Source organism: Sinocyclocheilus rhinocerous, unplaced genomic scaffold (assembly GCF_001515625.1).
Source record: "Sinocyclocheilus rhinocerous isolate Xijiao unplaced genomic scaffold, SAMN03320098_v1.1 scaffold349, whole genome shotgun sequence".
NCBI lineage: Eukaryota > Metazoa > Chordata > Actinopteri > Cypriniformes > Cyprinidae > Sinocyclocheilus > Sinocyclocheilus rhinocerous.
In genome coordinates, this window is record NW_015637137.1 from 70,642 (window position 1) to 88,996 (window position 18,355).

Sequence of the window (18,355 nt, forward strand, 5' to 3'; positions counted from 1 at the left end):
GGGTGCTGTGTGTACATTAATGAGGAAAAAAAATTAACTTAAATGATTTTAGCAAATGGCTGCAATATAACAAAGAGTGAAAAATTTAAGGGGGTCTGAATACTTTCCGTACCCACTGTATATATATATATATATATATATATATATATATGGAGTGAGAACCAAAAAGGCGTAAGTGACATTTTTGGTGAAATGGAGATATATCAAATGAAAGCTCTTGATGAGCTCTTTCTACTGCCAAAAGGAAACAAGTGAACTTTTAATAATTTTGGAGTTATTCATTAGAAACCAAAAGAGTTAAAGCGGTCATCGGATGTGAAATGTACTTTTACAAGCTGTTTGAACATAAATGTGTATTGGCAGTGTGTGTACACAACCACCCTATAATGATAAAAATCCAACCAGTTTTTTTTTTTATCTACTAAAATCATTACCCCTTTCTCAAATCAAGCCGTTCTCAGCTTCTTGTCTGTGTGACGTCACACAGACCCAGGCCCCTCCCACGGTTGTTGATTGACACTAGCGTGACACAGACTGGACTAGTGTTTTACCTTAGACCCACCCTGAGTGAGCTGTCATCAGTCCGCCGTTGTTTCGACGCTGCAGCGGGGCTGCGTTCCAGTTCACTTTTTTTATGCTCTTCACTCGCTAACTTCCCTCCGTCTCGTTTACTCGGATGTACGCATTGATTACGTTGTATGAGTGCCCACTACTGGCGGAACCCTTGGAATGGGCTGAATTGGAACGTCCTAAGCCCTTGATCACTTAGAATCCGCTATGAAGTTGGTTTATTGTTTACATGTTTCCCCTTATGAATTTTTTTGGTGCAGCATTCTATATGTATATTATTAATTTAAAAATTTTTTTTTTATATATTATAGAGTTGTTTGGGGTGGGGATAAATTAAACGCGATCTGCGATTACGTCATAGTCGTGTTGCATTGTGGTCTACAGAGCAGCCTGAAGTGTGCATATGAAGCAGATTCGCTCCCTCGGTCAAAATCAAGGGGTCGAGGTAATGTCCATGTAAACTTCCCTCGTCCACTTGATGAAGCGGAACGCACTTCAAAATGGCGGCGGGGATTCCCCAGAGGGTAAGGGCTTAGGGAAGTTTGCGAGTGCGTGTCTAAAAGTAAACTGGAACGCAGCCCCGATGTAGACCAGAATGACTCCTAATGGCAAGCTCACACTACAGGAATTTTTAGATGGTCCTCACTGCAGAGCACAAGATCCAGGGGGTGAGGTTGGATCCAGATCCAACTCCTCCCACCTTACATATACCTAAACCTACCCATCTCCACCCCCTGATCCCTAAACCCACCCATCTCCACCCCTAAACCAACCCATCTCCACCCCTAAACCTACCATCTCCACCCCCTAGATGTGGATCCCCTGCCCCCTGGATCTTTGTTCTGCAGTGAGGGACTACTGGGATTTTTGGATGGATTTTGCTGTCGCGGACAGATTTCCACAGTCTGCGACAAAACCCCTCGGATCGTGACCAAATCGGTGCTCGTTGCGGTCGCCAAAGCTCGTTAAATATGAGCAGATCAGTAACGTGATCCGAACCTGTCTTGAGCTATCACAGATGCTACGACATTTTCAAACCTGTTTGATATTATCGCCATGTGATCTCGTAATGTGAGTGACACAATGACAAGGTGGAACTAATCCAGCCGATCACAGTGCAGATGGTATAAACACTTTTTCTAATAATGTGCTAGTTAGCAAGTTAAACGATGAACGCGGCAAAAGTTTACCGTCTCTCAGAGAGCAGCTCGGAAGAGAGGGGCGGGGTGAGCAGAGCTCATTAGCATTTAAAGCGGCATGCAAGAAAACAGCTTGCTCTGAAAAGAGCTGTTTTTGACAGGGTAAAAAGGGTGTTGTTTTACACTACCATTGAGAAATTTTAACCAAAGTACACTCTTAAGAAAAATGGTTCTAAACAGTACCAGAAAAGGGTTCTTCGGCTTGTAACAATAGCAGAACCCTTTTTAGTGCTAAATAGAACCTTTTTTATAGGGTTCCATATAGAACCATGCTTTGAAAATGCTATATAGGACCTTATTGGTGTTATAAATAACCTTTTTAATGATAGTTTCTCATTAATATTAGTATTATTTGTATATATTGTTTATTAATATTGCTTTTTACCCCTCTATCGGCCTGGTCTTATAATATCTTGCAGTGTCTATTAGGGTTTTACATAAAATCAACAACAACAACGTGTCAATTAGGTACTTTTTTTAATGACGTGAAATTGTAGCAAAAATGACAGTGTTCTAACAATAGTTAATAGCCAGTGTTGGGGAAAGTTACTTTTAAAAGTAATGCCTTACAATATTGCTTTATAATCCATAAAAAAGTAACTAATTACGTTACTTAGTTACTTTTTATGGAAAGTAATGCGTTACGTTACTTTTGTGTTACTTTTTAAATATGAGCAGGGCTTGATTGTTTTTAATATAAAAAGTTATATTTATATTAAATATAAAAACCCTTTCACACCAAAAAGTGTAATGAATAAACCTCAGGCTGAAGGAAAAGTAAATTCACGTCTGTACAGTAGACAATCAATATGATGCCTTAAAGTCCATAATTTTGGTGTCATTAAGTAGCGATTTTTCTCTGCAGACGATGAGGTTGTGGGATGTGATACATCTGAAATACACAATTGAGTTATAGAGTTATAGTGTGTCCATGTGTTTCTGTAAAATTATGTTTATGAAGGCCAATAGCAAAAATGGACAGTATGTGAGCCCTTCACAATCTTAAAAGAAAAAAGTGATATAAAGTCATGGGATAGTTTTAATATTTATTGTGACTGGGTATGTTTATGCATAAACTTCTAACAATATGAATTATAAATTAATTGTCTCTTTTACTTACTTAGTGGAGAAGAGGAGAGAAGTTTCCACAGCTTAGCAGAGCTGCACACACTTATATGTGACCAAAAAAAAAAAAAGAGAGATAAAAACATGTTTGCTTGGAAGCCAGTTACATTTTTAAAGTTAAATTTGTATTTAAATTTTAAGAATGAAATCATTTACCTGTTGAGAGTTTGTTGACAGATTTATTTTTACTGAATAAATGTTAAAATAGTGATCAATAAGTATACTGTCATCCATGTACAAATGTTTTATAAACGATTGCACAAAGTCAGACCAAACTATAGTAAATTTTTGTTTTGGCCCTCCTGTAAAGTTGGTGAAATGTCACTTTTACGCCCTTCTGGCTCTCACCCCTCGATATACATACATACACACACACACACACACATATATATATATATATATATATATATAGGTTTATTAATAACACCTATAGTGTCAGGTAGACTTTGAAGGTTTTTTATTTTTTAATATTAACGTGTTTACACTGTCTATTAAAGCCGGTCTAGACAGGTGGCATGTCTAATAAGAATAGGCTATGTCTGTGATGTATGTAATGTAAGTACATTTGATGTAAGTACATTTACTTGAGTATTGTACTTAAGTACACTTTTTGAGTATCTGTACTGTACTTGAGTATTGTTTTTTTCTGGAAACTTGTGACTTTAACTTCACTACATTTGAAAGACAAATATTGTACTTTTCACTCCACTACATTTCTATCAAGGTCCTCGAAGTAGAAAGTCGTTACTATGTAGCAGCTTTAAAAATCAGTGGGTGATTTTTTTTTTCTTCTCTAAAACGTGACTTTCTTTTTTTTTTCAGACAATTTATCAGTAATAACTCTTGTAGGGCTACATGAAGTGATTTCCCAGTATTTTTTGAACACTGATCAGTTGCAAATATGATATTTATTTACAACAATTCAATAATAAGAAGTTAATATTGTGGTATATATTAGACACAATATTGTCTGATTTTGCTAAATTGTGAACGTGAAAATATTACCTGTAAAGCCACAGAAGAACTGTTGTGCGTCTCCTAATAAAACACAATAGGAGTTGGACTTGAAGCAGCACTGCAGACCGTTCTGTGTGTGATATCAAAGTACTGCGAGAGCGATTAGAGAGCATTTTTAGAATTTTTGTTTTGATGTCAAATAAGTCTTGCTGTTTTGCTTTTTTGTTAAAGCAGTGTTGCTGTTGTAAAGTTATACAGCTACAGTTGAGTTGCTGGGTTTTAAAGCAGGTTTGATTTTTTTTCTTCCCTATCACTCTGTGTATTTACAGGATTTCACTGTACTGTATTCAGTAGGTGTAATGTATTCTATGTGGATGAATGGCTACACATAGATGTGTGCACACACTGTCAGAGCTGTGTGAGATCACTTCCATCCTGCTTTTGTGGGGGTGGGTAGGGGTGCTAAACAATATACAGTCATGTGAAAAAGTTAGGACACCCACTTGAATTCCATGGTTTTCTGTATCAGGACATAATAAAAAAACTCTTATATCTTATCTTACAATTTGGAAAATAAAACCTCAGATTAACAACAACACATGACATATTGCACCGTGTCATTATTAATGTAACAAAAATAAAGCCAAAATGGAAAAACCATTTGTGACAAAGTTAGGACACCCTTACTGTTAACATAGGAATTAAGAGGGTAAGTAGGAGTCAGGCACTGCTAATCAAATGCCTTTGATTAACTGAGCATCAGCAAGTGTGTGCACCTCTATTAAAGCAGAAGTTTTGGCAGTTTGCTGGTCTGGAGCCTTCAGGTGTGTGTTAACACAATGCCAAGGGGTGAAGACATCAGCAATAATCTTAAAGAAGCAATTGTTGCTGCCATCTGAGAAGAGTGACACGGCCATTTCAAACATTTTGAAGTCCATCATTCTACTGTGAGGAAGATTATTCACAAGTGGAAGATATTCAAAACAGATACCAATCCTCCCAGGAGTGGACATCTCAGCAAAGTCATCCAATGATCAGACCGTATAACACTCGGAGAAATGGCAGACAACCCAAAAACTACATCGCAGACTCTACGGGCCTCAGCTAACATGTGAAATGATAAAGTTCATGACAGTACAATTAGAAAAATATGGGACAAGTATGGCATGTTTGGAAGGCTTGCCAGAAAAAATGCCTCTTCTATCTAAAAAGCATGGCAGCACAGTTTAAGTTTTCAAAGTTGCATCTGAACAAACCATAAGACTTCTAGAACAATGTCCTTTGAACAGATGAGACCAAGGTGGAGATGTTTGGCCATAATGCACAACGCCACGTTTGGTGAAAACCTAAAGAGCATATCAGCACAAACACCTCATCTCAAAAGATACACATGCTGGTGGAGGGGTGATGATTTTGGGCTTGGTTTATAACCACAGCTCCAAAGCTCATCGTGACTGAAATGCTGTGATGAGAGCTGTGCATAAACAAATGCCCTCAAACCTCAATAAACTGGAGCAACGTTGTAAAGAAGAGTGGGACGAAATTCCTCCAAAATGATGTGAGAGACTGATTAAGTCATACAGAAAATGATTAATTCAAGTTATTGCTGCTAAAAGTGGATCTACAGGCAATTGAATCATAGGGTGTCCTAATTTTGTCACACATGGTTTATCCATTTTGGCCTAATTTTTGTTAATTAAATAATAACACAGTGTGATATGTAATGTGATGTTGTACATCTGAGGTTTTATTTCCCAATTTTTTTTTTAGACCTGCCAAGGACCAGATCATTTTTTATTATGTTCTGATACAGAAAACCATGGAATTCAATAGGGTGTCCTAACTTTTTCACATGATGGCTATATATATATTTTTCCCCATAGGTTTTTAACATTCTAAAAGCTCTTTATTCCAAAGATACTACAAGCTAGTCAGTGTATTCAGTAGGTGTAATGTATTGTAAGTTGCTTCAGAGGTATTGCAAATATTACGTACAACAATAATAAAATAGTGCATTGACATAAAAAAGGAAATGTACTTTTGGTACTTAATTACTTTTAAAAGCAAGTACTTCTGTACTTTTACTTAAGTACAAATCTGTCTTTACAACTTTTACTTGTAATGGAGTAATATTTGACCAGCAGTATGTACTTTCACTCAAGTAATGGAGTTGTGTACTTTGTTCGCCTCAGGATGTATGCATGTAACTTCCTGTTACTTTCATCAAATCTGAAAGCCCATGTGTTCAAAGTAACCGTGCTTCTCTTGAATCTTCATGCCCCATCAGATTCGACTGGAAAATTGCTCACAAATCCAAACTTTCATGCCAATCTGTGAGCAGACTATGGAAAAGCCTGTCTGTGGCCTGATTTTAAAACTGGCGGAAAACAGTGTCTTCCTGACACACTCTTCCTTCACAGCGCTGTTCAACTTCTAGGAGAATTTGCATAATGCTTACACTCAAAATACACCAAGCGGCACGTTGGCTCCAGGCGTGGACATGACCAACCAGATTCTGTAATTGGTCCAGTGAGAATTCAGCCGTGCACAGAGCCTTCAAAACCATCATGGGGACTGTGGGCACCAGCTGTACTGACCCATTTGGATGACAGCAGACAAAAAGAAAACACATTCTGGTAGAGCATTGTTAATGGGCTGTACATGGTGGGTTGCACAGGACAGCTGTGTGCCACTCTCCCCAGAGCTCCCTAAATGTTGCCTGCCTAAACATCATGTTCTAGTTTCTTAATAAGCAGAAGTGAGTGTGTATTACTTGGAATTGCAGAATATGACTGTACTGAGTTGAAATAGTTTACCTCAAAATTAAAATTCTATAATTTTTATGCTTTATGTTGCTCCAAAACTGTACGACCGTTTCTTCTGTGGCACATAATTGTTTTTTTTTTTTGAGAAATGTCAGTTGTTGTTGTCTTTGTTCTCTCCATACAATGGAAGTCAATGGTAACCCAAACAGGGACAGAAAATATAATTTGACTAACTAAATGTGCCTCTCTTTAGTGTAATCTTATATGATCTGCTTTTAAATTTAGAATTTTTCTGTTGCATGGCAAGCATGCACAAATGAACCAAGTAAACTTTGTGCTTAATTTTATTTGAAATCCATGTTGTGACAGACAGTATTAACAATGACTCAATCTTAACCGTCAGTTACAGTATAAAGAAAATGGTGAATGTGATAAGCAGAATCTGATGTCTTGATATTTTTTCAGAATCCACTGCACCAGAGGGTAGTAGTAATGACTGTCTGTTTATCAAAGGCAGTGTCTATTCATAGTTAAGCTGTGGGTGTGTTCCTTTTGCTGTTTTTCTTTCTCGTAGTCTTTACATTCTTTGGTGTGTCAGTATTCAATACTTTATTTAGTTAAGTAAAAGTTCATAAGCCTGAAGGTCCAAATTTTACCATGCTTCATTCATATGGATACAGATATATATATATATATACACACACACACACACACACACACAACAGTTCTTTCTGATTGGTTAAGAGGAGTGCGATATTTTAATGATAACAGAGCTCCAACCATTTAACAGTTTGTATCACTGCACTTGCGGTATTTCTCACAGCAAATGAAGTGTCATGGCGGATGTGCAAATCCACTATAATTTTTTAAACAATAGTGTTTTTGTGTCATGGGGATGTACTTTTCAATCTTTTTTTTAGGCGAGAATGTACTTGTTTAGACTTCAAATATGCGATTTGTAAATAAAGGTAATGTCTATTTGAAAATTTTGCATCATCATTTTCGAAGGTGTGAGCTCCAGGGCGTCAATAGGCGTGTTTCCATTACCCTTCGAATTGCGCAAATTGAAATTGCGAATTGAAAATAGGCCTAATGGAAACGCGTCAATTTCGCAAAAACGGCCATATATCGCAAAAAAGTTTTTACGCTCGCATGAGGTGGTTTTTCAGGCAATGCGAAAAAGGAATAATTCGCAAAACCTGCTTCGGTAAAGATACACGCATAAGCCTCCTTTGAATAAATATAGCCAAAATCCCACCAAAATCCATTGCCATGACTTATCGCGAGAGGCAAAAGGTTACGTTTAAGTCTCATAACATTGGTTTGACGCCGAAAATGTATTTTTGTAAATGTATTTCGCAATACTTTTTTATCGACATTTATAAAAGATCGCCAAAGTTTTGCGCAAATCTGTAATGGAAACGCGCCTAATGATCGTTCAGTGATCATGAATCCACCAAGAGCAGCCTCACCTCGGCCAGCTCTTCTGGAATTTGCTGCTGACTCTGATGTCTCTTAAGGTGTTATGCAGTTAAACTTGAGATACAATTTGTTTTGGGTAAATCTAACGTGCAGTCTTTGGTCTCATAAATCTATAATTTGTTCCAGAGCACATAGTTTTGGCTGAGGGCAAAATCTTATCACGTTATATTTTATGTAATATTACATATTAATATTAATTCTGTTTTGCTCTATTTCGTCAACAAAAGTAGCCTAGTTCAAAAACAAAGTCACAGCTGTTAATGTTAATAAAACATGAATCTCATGACATTCTTATTATGAGATGCATTAATGCCACCTCCGAGTCTTGTCAAAAATTCTGTAAATATTCCTTAATGCCATATTTGTGCTCTTCTGTGCCATGCAAAGATGAATTGATGATGCTGATTTCATTTGACTGGTAACTTATTCTTCCTGATTGTATCTTGTTATTTTAATTGAATTTATTGTTTAATTAAAATTTCGTTTTTAAATCAAAATTTTTGGCACAAAAGATGACATACATTTAATAAAGTTAGAAAAATGGCATTACAAAGTTAAAAAAAGAAAAAAACAAGGATTACTTTCTATCATTGATCAGAAGGTGTCTGTTCCTATTGTTTTTTTTTTCTTTTACTTTTTTAAGTAGGAGCAAAGAAATGTAATCATAGAGTCCCTATAATGTTAAAAAATAAATGCAAACGTTTTTGCAAAATGTAAACTATTAAATATAATCTACAAATCATGCAATACTGTACCAGTAAATAAGAAGCGTTTTGAGGGCTTAGCTAAACAGGCCAATTAGAGACACTAATCCTTCTCATTTTTTATTAAATCATTCTTTAATTTCACTAATCAATCTTTTTTTTTTTATTAAACACAGGGGGTCATTATTGATGCTTACATTATAACATGTGCAAATTCACACACAACGTATCTTTAATCTGGCCAGAATTGCAGGTGCTTGTCTTAATATACAAGAAGGTTTAGAGAAAATATTAAATAAGTTGTTAATAAATGTTATTATAGATTATAAAGTGTTTTATAATTAAATACATCCGAAAGGTCATCTAAAAATTCCCATTATATATATATATATATATATATGGTTGGGAGAAGGTGTAACCAACATATTGGAATTCAAACACCTAACATTTTCATGAATCCAACAATTTATGTCAGAATGGACTACAGAACAAAGAACATTTTAGAGGAAGTAATGTTCTGTGTTCATAGGTTCACTGAACATGCAGGGACTGGGATGCTGGGGGGAAAAGACTAAATCAGGTTGATTTAGATCATAGACTAGACTACTATCGCACTGGGCCAGTGCACATGCATAGATACGTCCATCATTTCAAGCTGTCATGACAACAGCCAGGTTCCAACTGGTATCCACCTTTTTATCTACGCCCCATGACGCTTTGCGCAAATAATGGGAGTAACTTCCCTTTACACTATAAACAACCAGTAAAAGTTTGGCTCTATGAACACAATAATAAGCATTTTCAAAAACGGTACAATGAGGTGATATTATTTAACTCACCCTTCAACCACCGATCATTAAAAGGATATTTAAAAGTGTAAAAACATTAACAAATTAACTCCTAAAGATCCTCCTTCTATCTGCAGCAATATTACGGACATGTTAAATATCATTATAGTAATATGTCTTACAGCATTGTGAAAAAAACATCATTCAGCATTGTGAAAAAAAAAAAAACTTTTTCAAAAATGCATAACATTTTAAAGAGTATTAAAAATCTTTTTGTTTGTTTGTTTGTTTGTAATAGTTGAAGCACTACAGAATTCTGGGCTCTCTGTCAAAATCTGTGGTTGGCAGATGCAACTGAAAAAGACAATTAAAAGAACCAATCACATTTTGGAACATAAGTTACTCCTCACGTAGGGCTGGACGATATGGCCAAAATTTATATCACGATAAATGTCTTAATTTCAGTAGATACAATATAATTCAAATATAGATATGAACGCTATAAAAAAAAAGCCTAATAAAAACTGCCAAGAACACAACAACAGATGTATGTACCTAAAAACTTCTGGAAAATGAATTTTCCAAGTCTATGAAACCTCCTCCAAAAAAGAAAAAAGAAAAAAAAAATACAGCACAAATAAATTAATGTTCACTTTATATCAAACTATAGGCTGACATACACTACTAGTCAAAAGTTTTTGAACAGTAAGATTTTCAATGTTTTTTAAAGAATTCTCTTCTGCTCACCAAGCCTACATTAATTTGATCCAAAATACAGCAAAAACAGTAACATTTTGAAATATTTTTTACTATTTAAAATAAATGTTTTATATTAAAAATACACACCTAAAGCCCCCCTAAAAATGGCCAAGCAGGAACACCAAAATAAACATAATTTGTATTTTCCAAAACCATAACATAGGAGAATACCTACAGTACCCACACAATAAGGCCAACATATCTGGTGAACGAGACCTTACCAAAATCAATTGAAACAGGAACCTAGATGAGAAACAGATGAACCAAATCAAACAATCCATCAGTAACCACTAAACTAATTAATACCGGGAACAGCAGAAACAGGAACCAAACACATGAGCTAAAGAAAACACAAACATTAAATAATCATGACAGAAATGGAGCAGAGCTGTTTTAAATTCACTGTAAACCATGACTTAACAGGGCTTATTGCTTTATTTGATGTTTCTGAGATTTGAGTTAGTTAGAAGCTGTAGCCTACTTGCATGACTGGAAAAAACTGTTTGGAGAAGGGCAGCAGCTGGGTGACTGACATCTTGTTTGAGTGGTACAAACGAAAAACTTATTTTAACAACCATTTTGTGACCACTTTTTTCCCTATTGTCACTAGATTTTTAATGCTTTTTTTACATTTCATTTATCTGAATTTTTAAATACTCTAATTACAAATTCTATAGCTGTGATGCATTAATTTCCATTGCCTCTACCAACGAGAACATTTCTTTAGGAATTGAATGTTTAACATGATTAAATCTGAAAGCTTACTTGAATGTAAATGACTGAATCTAAAGCTAATATCTAATAGCCCTTGCATGCAGCATCAACATGAGATGTTTAACCAATGTCCTGAATCTTTGCTGCAGGCAGCTGAAATGTGCACCATCAAATTCCATTGCAAAGTGTGGAGAATGATGTAGCTTAATTTAAACTAATAGTTCAACCCAAAAATGAACATTTGCTGAAAATGTACGTATTTTGGCCAGAAGCAATGGTTTAAAGTTAAAATGGCTAATGATGGATTTGTTTTAAATCCATACAGCTTGTCACTTCACTTGGTGAGCAAGGAATGTTAATGTAATCTTTAATGTTAAATGCTGGTGTCCAGATGATATATACCATTCCATCCATGCATTCTTTTTTTAGCTAATGCTGCCTATACAATCCCTTCTCCAATAAAATATGAGTTTTTATCAGTGTCTTCTGCCTCTTTAAAAAGTTTAAGAATAGCAACAAATTGTTTGTGTATGAACCTTAAAATAAATAAATAAATAATTAAAAAATAAAGCATTTACAGTAGTTGACCTGGGGCCTGTTTCATAAAACACGTTTACCAAATAAACCAGGCTTATTTCAGTTAGTCTGACTTATTTTGAACCAAATCAGCTTACAATAAGTCAGACTAACTGAAATAAACCTGGCTTATTTGGTAAACTTGTTTTATGAAACAGGCCCCTGGAAGTAAAAATAAATACATACAGAAAAAAGTAGTCAAGCTTTGATAGTTGACTGGGGGAAGGTAGTGGGGAAGGGACTCCTCTTTTTCAAACCAAATCAGATTAAACAGCGTTTCCCAACACTGCGTATAAGGTATAAGACATATCTCACACAAGGATAAGAACTCTGCTATTATGTCAATAGTTATGGTAAGTCTATCTTACAAAGCCCTGAGGCAGATTTGATAAACCAGTTTGCAAGAATGCAAAATAGGGAGTGCCCGAGGCATCTTTGTGATTTGTGATTTTGTTGGTACTCATTTCATTTGATTGGTAACAGCCTTATAGTGCCATATTATTTTTATTGATAAAATGTAAGTATTTGGCATGAAAGATGATGCATGCATACATTTAATAAGTATAAGTGAAAAAAATGCCCTTTAAAAGCAAAAAATACACTGGAAATCAATTTAAGGGCGCAATATTATGAATATGCCTATAAGTAAGAGTTCACAGAAGGCTGATTTATGTAGTCTATGTATGTAAGGCTTTTTCCCTTGATTTTTGTCAGAAGTTTCTGTCAGTAGAAATTATTAATTATGTTGTGAATTTATATAAAACAATTTCCTATTTACTTTATTCATCAAGAGCCACATAACCTTTAAAATTGGCTTTTGAAGTCACATAGTCAAAGGGAGATCAATGTAGTTTCAGTTGATTGTAGTATAAATACACCTTTGTCTATATGTCCTGTGGCATGTCCTAAAGGTCTTTCACTTTCTGACTAAATATTTGATTTAGGAACATTCTTATGAACTTACAAAGAACTTTACGTTTTTTCTCAAGAAGGTTTTTTTGTGACTCTGGCCCCAGATCTCAATTAAATTGAGAATTTATCGGTGGAATTGGAAAAGGCTGTCCACTTATGATGTCCTTGTGCTTGAACAGTTCTGCAATGTTTACTTTAGCTGTCTACTTTAGGGGGGAAAAGTAGAAAAAACTTTAAAAAGTGTGTGTGTGTGTGTGTGTGTGTGTGTGAGAGAGAGAGAGAGAGAGAGTACTAGTATTCACTGCATTATGGGGACCAACTTAAAAAATGTACCCCCAAGGTCAAAATTTAATATATATTTTGACCTTTGGGAACATTTTTGGAGTCTGCTTGAGGAAATTTTAGATTATAAACAATAGCTTATTTTATATTAGATTATTTTTAGATAACAATTTACAGTGTGCGCACTGCAAAGAAAAGAAAAGAAAAGAAAAGAAAAGAAAAGAAAAGAAAAGAAAAGAGAAAAGAAAAGAAAAAAAGAAAAGAAATATTAATTCTTAAACATTAAGTCTGTGTCGTTCCCTCAGTGAATGTGAATGCATAAAGAAACGAACGTCCACGATTAGCCGCCTAAATGCATTGAACAATACCAGTGAGCATCCGACCGGACACTGCATGTCCTCGGTGAAAGACGCCGCGCACTGTAGCACTGGAGAGTCTACAAGAAATGGCGTGGGAAAACACACTGAGGGCGGGCGAATCTGGCTAGTCGTCTCTCTTTCGTTGTCTGCACTCATTAGATCTCGTCCCAGAGTTTTGAGAGCTGAAGTAGAGCGTGACTTTAGACAATAACATCCTGCGTAGGCAATAGCGAAACTGACAAAGATGAAAGTAATGACAGAGAGAAAAAAACTCGGGTCCAATCCGCTGGCGAGGAAACGGCAATGGATTCATGTTTTAATGTAGTGAATGTTCACGCGTGGACGTTTATTACTGTTTATTTGGTTTATTACAAGCGCATGCTGAACGGAGCGGGCGCGAGAGGTTGAATGCAGCCGAGCAACGCGAACCGTCTACCGCTTCTGTAAGTATAGGCTACACACTACTCGTAAACAGATTTTTAGCTGTAGATTTTTTTTTGTATGCCACAATACTGTATTCAGAAATGTATTTGCACTTTTTAAGATGATTCTATGTCATATAGGCTTTTTAAATGAGAGAAGTTAGCAGTTCTCTTTCAACATCTCGATGTTTCAGAGAACCGGGGTTACGACAGTAACCTATTATTTTCGTTCGAATGTGTATTTGTACATTTGAGTTCCATATAGCCTACTTTCACATTGTCATTGTAATTAAATATTTGGGTAATCGATTTATGTAGCGTTTCAGTTAGGTTGAGGACCTGCAGTCTGAACAACTTTCTTCCTTATAGATTAAATCAGTTGAGAATGAAAATAACTGCATTTAAAAATAGGTATCCTACCACCATGGACATGTTCAAAGGAACTGTCACATGCCACGTCTCGAAAATGTAGATTTAAATGATTAGACACATCAAAGAGAACATATTCAGCAGTATGCAGCCTTTGTTTTATTATACATACAGTAGGGCATTGTCTCAGTAGAAGGTAGAGGGCTTGTCTCTACATCTGTCCTAGAAAGCACACTAACACCATTAGCCATTACAAACTGACATTAATCACCCAGTTTATGTTTGCATCCTATTTGTGCTCTGCTTTTTATGGAAAAATTGCATTCTGCAAATCTGGCTGCTGAAAAGAACACCGACTGTATAGTGGATCTGTGAATACTGATTCAGTATAGAATAAATCATTTTCAAACCATCTATCTGTAAATAAGACTGAAGAAATATCATAACTGGGAAATGTATTGCTTTGTTTATGAATCTTATGCAGGTTATATTTTATCGAGCCTTTTTGCAGAGATTAGAGTACAACCTGAATTTGGTGTCTAACAAGAGTTGAGGATGACTGGCCAGATGCTGGCAGATTGCACTTGGCAAGGGTGCATATATAGGTTTAGTATTCTACCCTGGTTTTAGACAGACCATCGGATCAGTTGACTGGGTGCAGAAAAAGATAGAAGTAAAATTTGGAAAAAGAAGAACAATACGTCAGACCATGCATCCATTATGACAATATAATAATCTCAATCAGCAACATTTTTTCCCTTTTTTACACCTCTTTATTAACTGTTTATTTGTTCCTCGTGTGACAGCACTTGTTTTGTTTCTCTGCATACTACCCGTCAAAATGTGCCCTTATTCTGTCTCCATTTGTTAATTTTTCTTTTGGCAAAGATCACACACAAACCTTCTGTTTGGATAGAAAATGCTTTTCTTCTTCTTGTATTTTTTTTTTCTTGGCAGGTTTACTTAAGTGTGTTTAAAGGCTTTGCTGATTTAAAATTCTCCTCCTCAGTGGATTGCCTTTGCTGGCGTAGGCGTTTGTTTCTCTCAGTGGTATTGGGCACAGGCCAAGTATGAAGGACTAAGAGAGAGCAGGTGAAATTATTTATATCATATAATTTGTGATGGTGTACCGTAGTCTAATGGTTAAGGATCTCATCTTCAAAACAGAAAGCTTGCAGAATAAATCCCATGGTGTGACAGGAGAGGTACATGAGATTAATTCTTCTCCTTTACCTTGTGCCCTTGAGCAAGGCACTCAACACCAGGTAGCTACTCGGGTACTTTTTCTAAAATAATTTGTATACTTGATGCAAAAGAGTTGAAATGAAACAACAAAGAATTTGCATATTTGTGGTGATGCCATTGCACTGGCTCTCCTCCTTGTAGTTTTTGCCAGCACAAAGCTGGAATTGTGCACCTGACTCCCACACTTTAAGCCTTACTAAGCATGAAAGTGTTTGTATCTGTTTGTAGCATGTGTGTGTAGGCAGCTTATCAAATGCTCTTGGGTGTCTAAATCTATGATTGCATGAAAGGGAGAACATTTTAAGTGGAAGATGGTATATATGAATGGAGACATTGTCTTGTGAAGTTCCCCTATACTGTAGCATATTTAACTATATCCTAACCACATTGATTCCTTAATCTTATTGTTCAAAAAGCTGAAACAAGTACAGGTGACAACACGTTTTGCATAAATGATATCTGAGCTATTAGATATCTGCTCAGAGGCACAATGGTCATCTATAGGGTTTAAACATGCAATGTGGTTACTAGTTCAGATCTCTCACACTAGGTTACACCACACCCAATGCTGCTAGGAAGCTTAACTTTATTGCCACTTTCTCCTAGCTAGAAAATTTGACTGAATGAATTTTCTGCATGGCTAACTGTATAACTAGAATTTCAAACAATTTAGAAGAGTTATAAACTTGGATGTTGCTTTAGCAAGTACAGCTACTTTATCGTGTTCAGAAGCTGAACCGTGGACTAAACCTGCAACACAAATCCATAAAAGAATTGCTTATCCAAAAATGACAATTAATAATTTATTTATCCTCATGTTGTTTTAAACCTGTATCACTTTCTTTATTGTGTAGAGGAAAAACGTGCTGGCCTCTGTTTTGCGCGCAATTATAATGAACAGGGATTGAAGCTTTAAAGCTTAAAAAAGGACATAAAAGCACGTTTGTTGTGTAAAACAACAGTAAATTTTATAGCGGTATTCATTCTTGTTAATGTTATTGATATTGTTTTACACGTGGGGGGGGGGTAATAATAAAAACTAAGCATAAAGACCCGTCCCTAACCTCCCCCCTCAACATAAACTTCACTGGGGCGTGAGCAGGCCATACACAACAAAAACAAAAATAAAACAAAATATACTAATGAGGATTTAATATGATTTAGCCTCGAATTTGCCATGATATTGTTTTTGTTTAATGCTCCTTTAAGCATAAATTAGTTACGAGTTGCTGTGATATTGTGTTGGTTAGTGCTCCTTTTGGTGAAGCTGGTGTACTTTGCTTATTTCAAAACCAATTTCTTGGGGCATTAAATACACTGTATCTCATTGACAGATAATTCTAACCTAACCAAACTTCCCTCAATACCATAATGGCAATCCATCATCTAAAGTATTTTTGCCCCAAGCCCTGGTTAATTTCTGACCTTTGTGACAATAACGATAACACACTATACATATATGCTAGCATATGGCAGTTAGAATAATAGCATCAGTAAAACCCCTGATTTCCTCTGTATCATTTAAAACCACTGTTATTACTCCTTTCAATAGTAAAAAGAGACTTTGACCCCAGGCAGATATATCTAGCATATGGGTAACCTTTCGCCCTTTTCTTATTTAACACTGTTAAATGAAACTTGTCTTTCTGGTCTAGGCGATTAGAGCTGTGTCTTTCTGTATCTTAGAAAGGTTTTGTTTACAAGCCACTGTTTAGCAATCATTATACAAAGAAATATGACAAAATAATCATTTTGAAAAATGAGCCTGTCAAGATAGTATAGAAGTATCATAAAGGTTATTCATGTCACTTCAGAGCTATATTTCACGATACATTGATGTTTAAGCTGTTATTTTCGGAAAATATTGACATCCAGGATGTTTAGAAATCATCATTTGTGTTCCACATTAGAGTCCTACAGGTTTGGAACATGAGGGAGTAAATAAGGACAATTTATTTATTTAATTTTCCTGATTAAGCTATTCTTTACATGTGTAATTATTTGAAAATAAAATGTTCAGTTTAACTATCAGATGCCCCTCAGAGATGCAATGTAGTCTTCCTAGTCGAGCTAAAACCTTCCCGGTAATTTTTTTTTTTAAGCTTTGAAGCTTTTTGAAATTTCTGGCTAAATATGTTTCAGAACTCATTGAAATTTTAGTAAAATATTCTCTCATTTATTTTTCCCTATGGAAAGCTACATTTAACTTACCTTCCCCAAATTGAGAATCTAAATTAAGCCTCTGAAAATAAATTTATAACATTCTTCAAAATATTATCATTGATAGTTGTCTGCAGCCTTAACTCTTCTCTGTGGTTTGTTGTTTTGTGTATAATGATGGTCAGGTCCCCTGCAGTGTGAAAGTAGATAGCAGTGTCTGGCAGTCAGTTCTAAGAAATTAAAAAGCAGCAATTAAAAACTAGAACTGACCCAGAACTGCAGGCATCCCGTTCCTACTGCGAACCAGCACCTGCATACAGTACACACACTATGTGTACATAAATGTGGTAGTTGGAGATTGCAACTGTACTGACTGTAATTTGACCTCTGTTATTTATGCTGTTGTGAATTAGTGAGAGCTATTGTGCTTGTTATCTCAGAGACATTACTGGGATGAGCAGAGGACAGGTTATTTATGCGAAATCTCTTGGTGCATCAAGGTCAGCGAAAACTGATTTTTATACATGCTAGTACAGAGTATTAGTCTCTCTAAAACATCCACAGATTAAGTACTTAGAACATAAATATTCTTGAACAAAAAAAATAAAAGGTATTGACACTGGTATTCTGAGGATGCTTGGATGTCTCACTGTTATAAGGATGGCCAGTTTACTCTGCTCTGTGTATTGCAGTGTTCTTCTTTAAAGGGGTCATATGATGCTACTAAAAATAACATTATTTGGTGTAATGAAATGGGTTTATGCCGTTTAAAGTAAAAAAAAAAAAAACATTATTTTCCACATACTGTACATTATTGTTTCTCCTCTATGCCCCGCCTTTTTGAAACGCGTCGATTTTTACAAAGCTCATCGGTCTGAAAAAGCGAGGTGTGCTGTGATTGGCCAGCTATCCAGTGCATTGTGATTGGCTGAATACCTCAAGCGTGTGACGGAAATGTTACACCCCT

At 35.7% G+C, this 18,355-nt stretch overlaps 1 protein-coding gene across 1 annotated transcript in view; it reads left to right on the top strand.

Annotated features, from left to right (window-relative positions):
• Positions 1-13,234: 13,234 nt before the first annotated feature.
• Positions 13,235-18,355, top strand: part of LOC107748529 (beta-galactoside alpha-2,6-sialyltransferase 2-like) — a 21,608-nt gene continuing 16,487 nt past the window's right edge. Inside the window, exon 1 of the mRNA XM_016563342.1 lies at positions 13,235-13,635. The gene's annotated coding sequence lies outside the window, so the exon portion shown is untranslated. The remainder of the gene's footprint in view (positions 13,636-18,355) is intronic.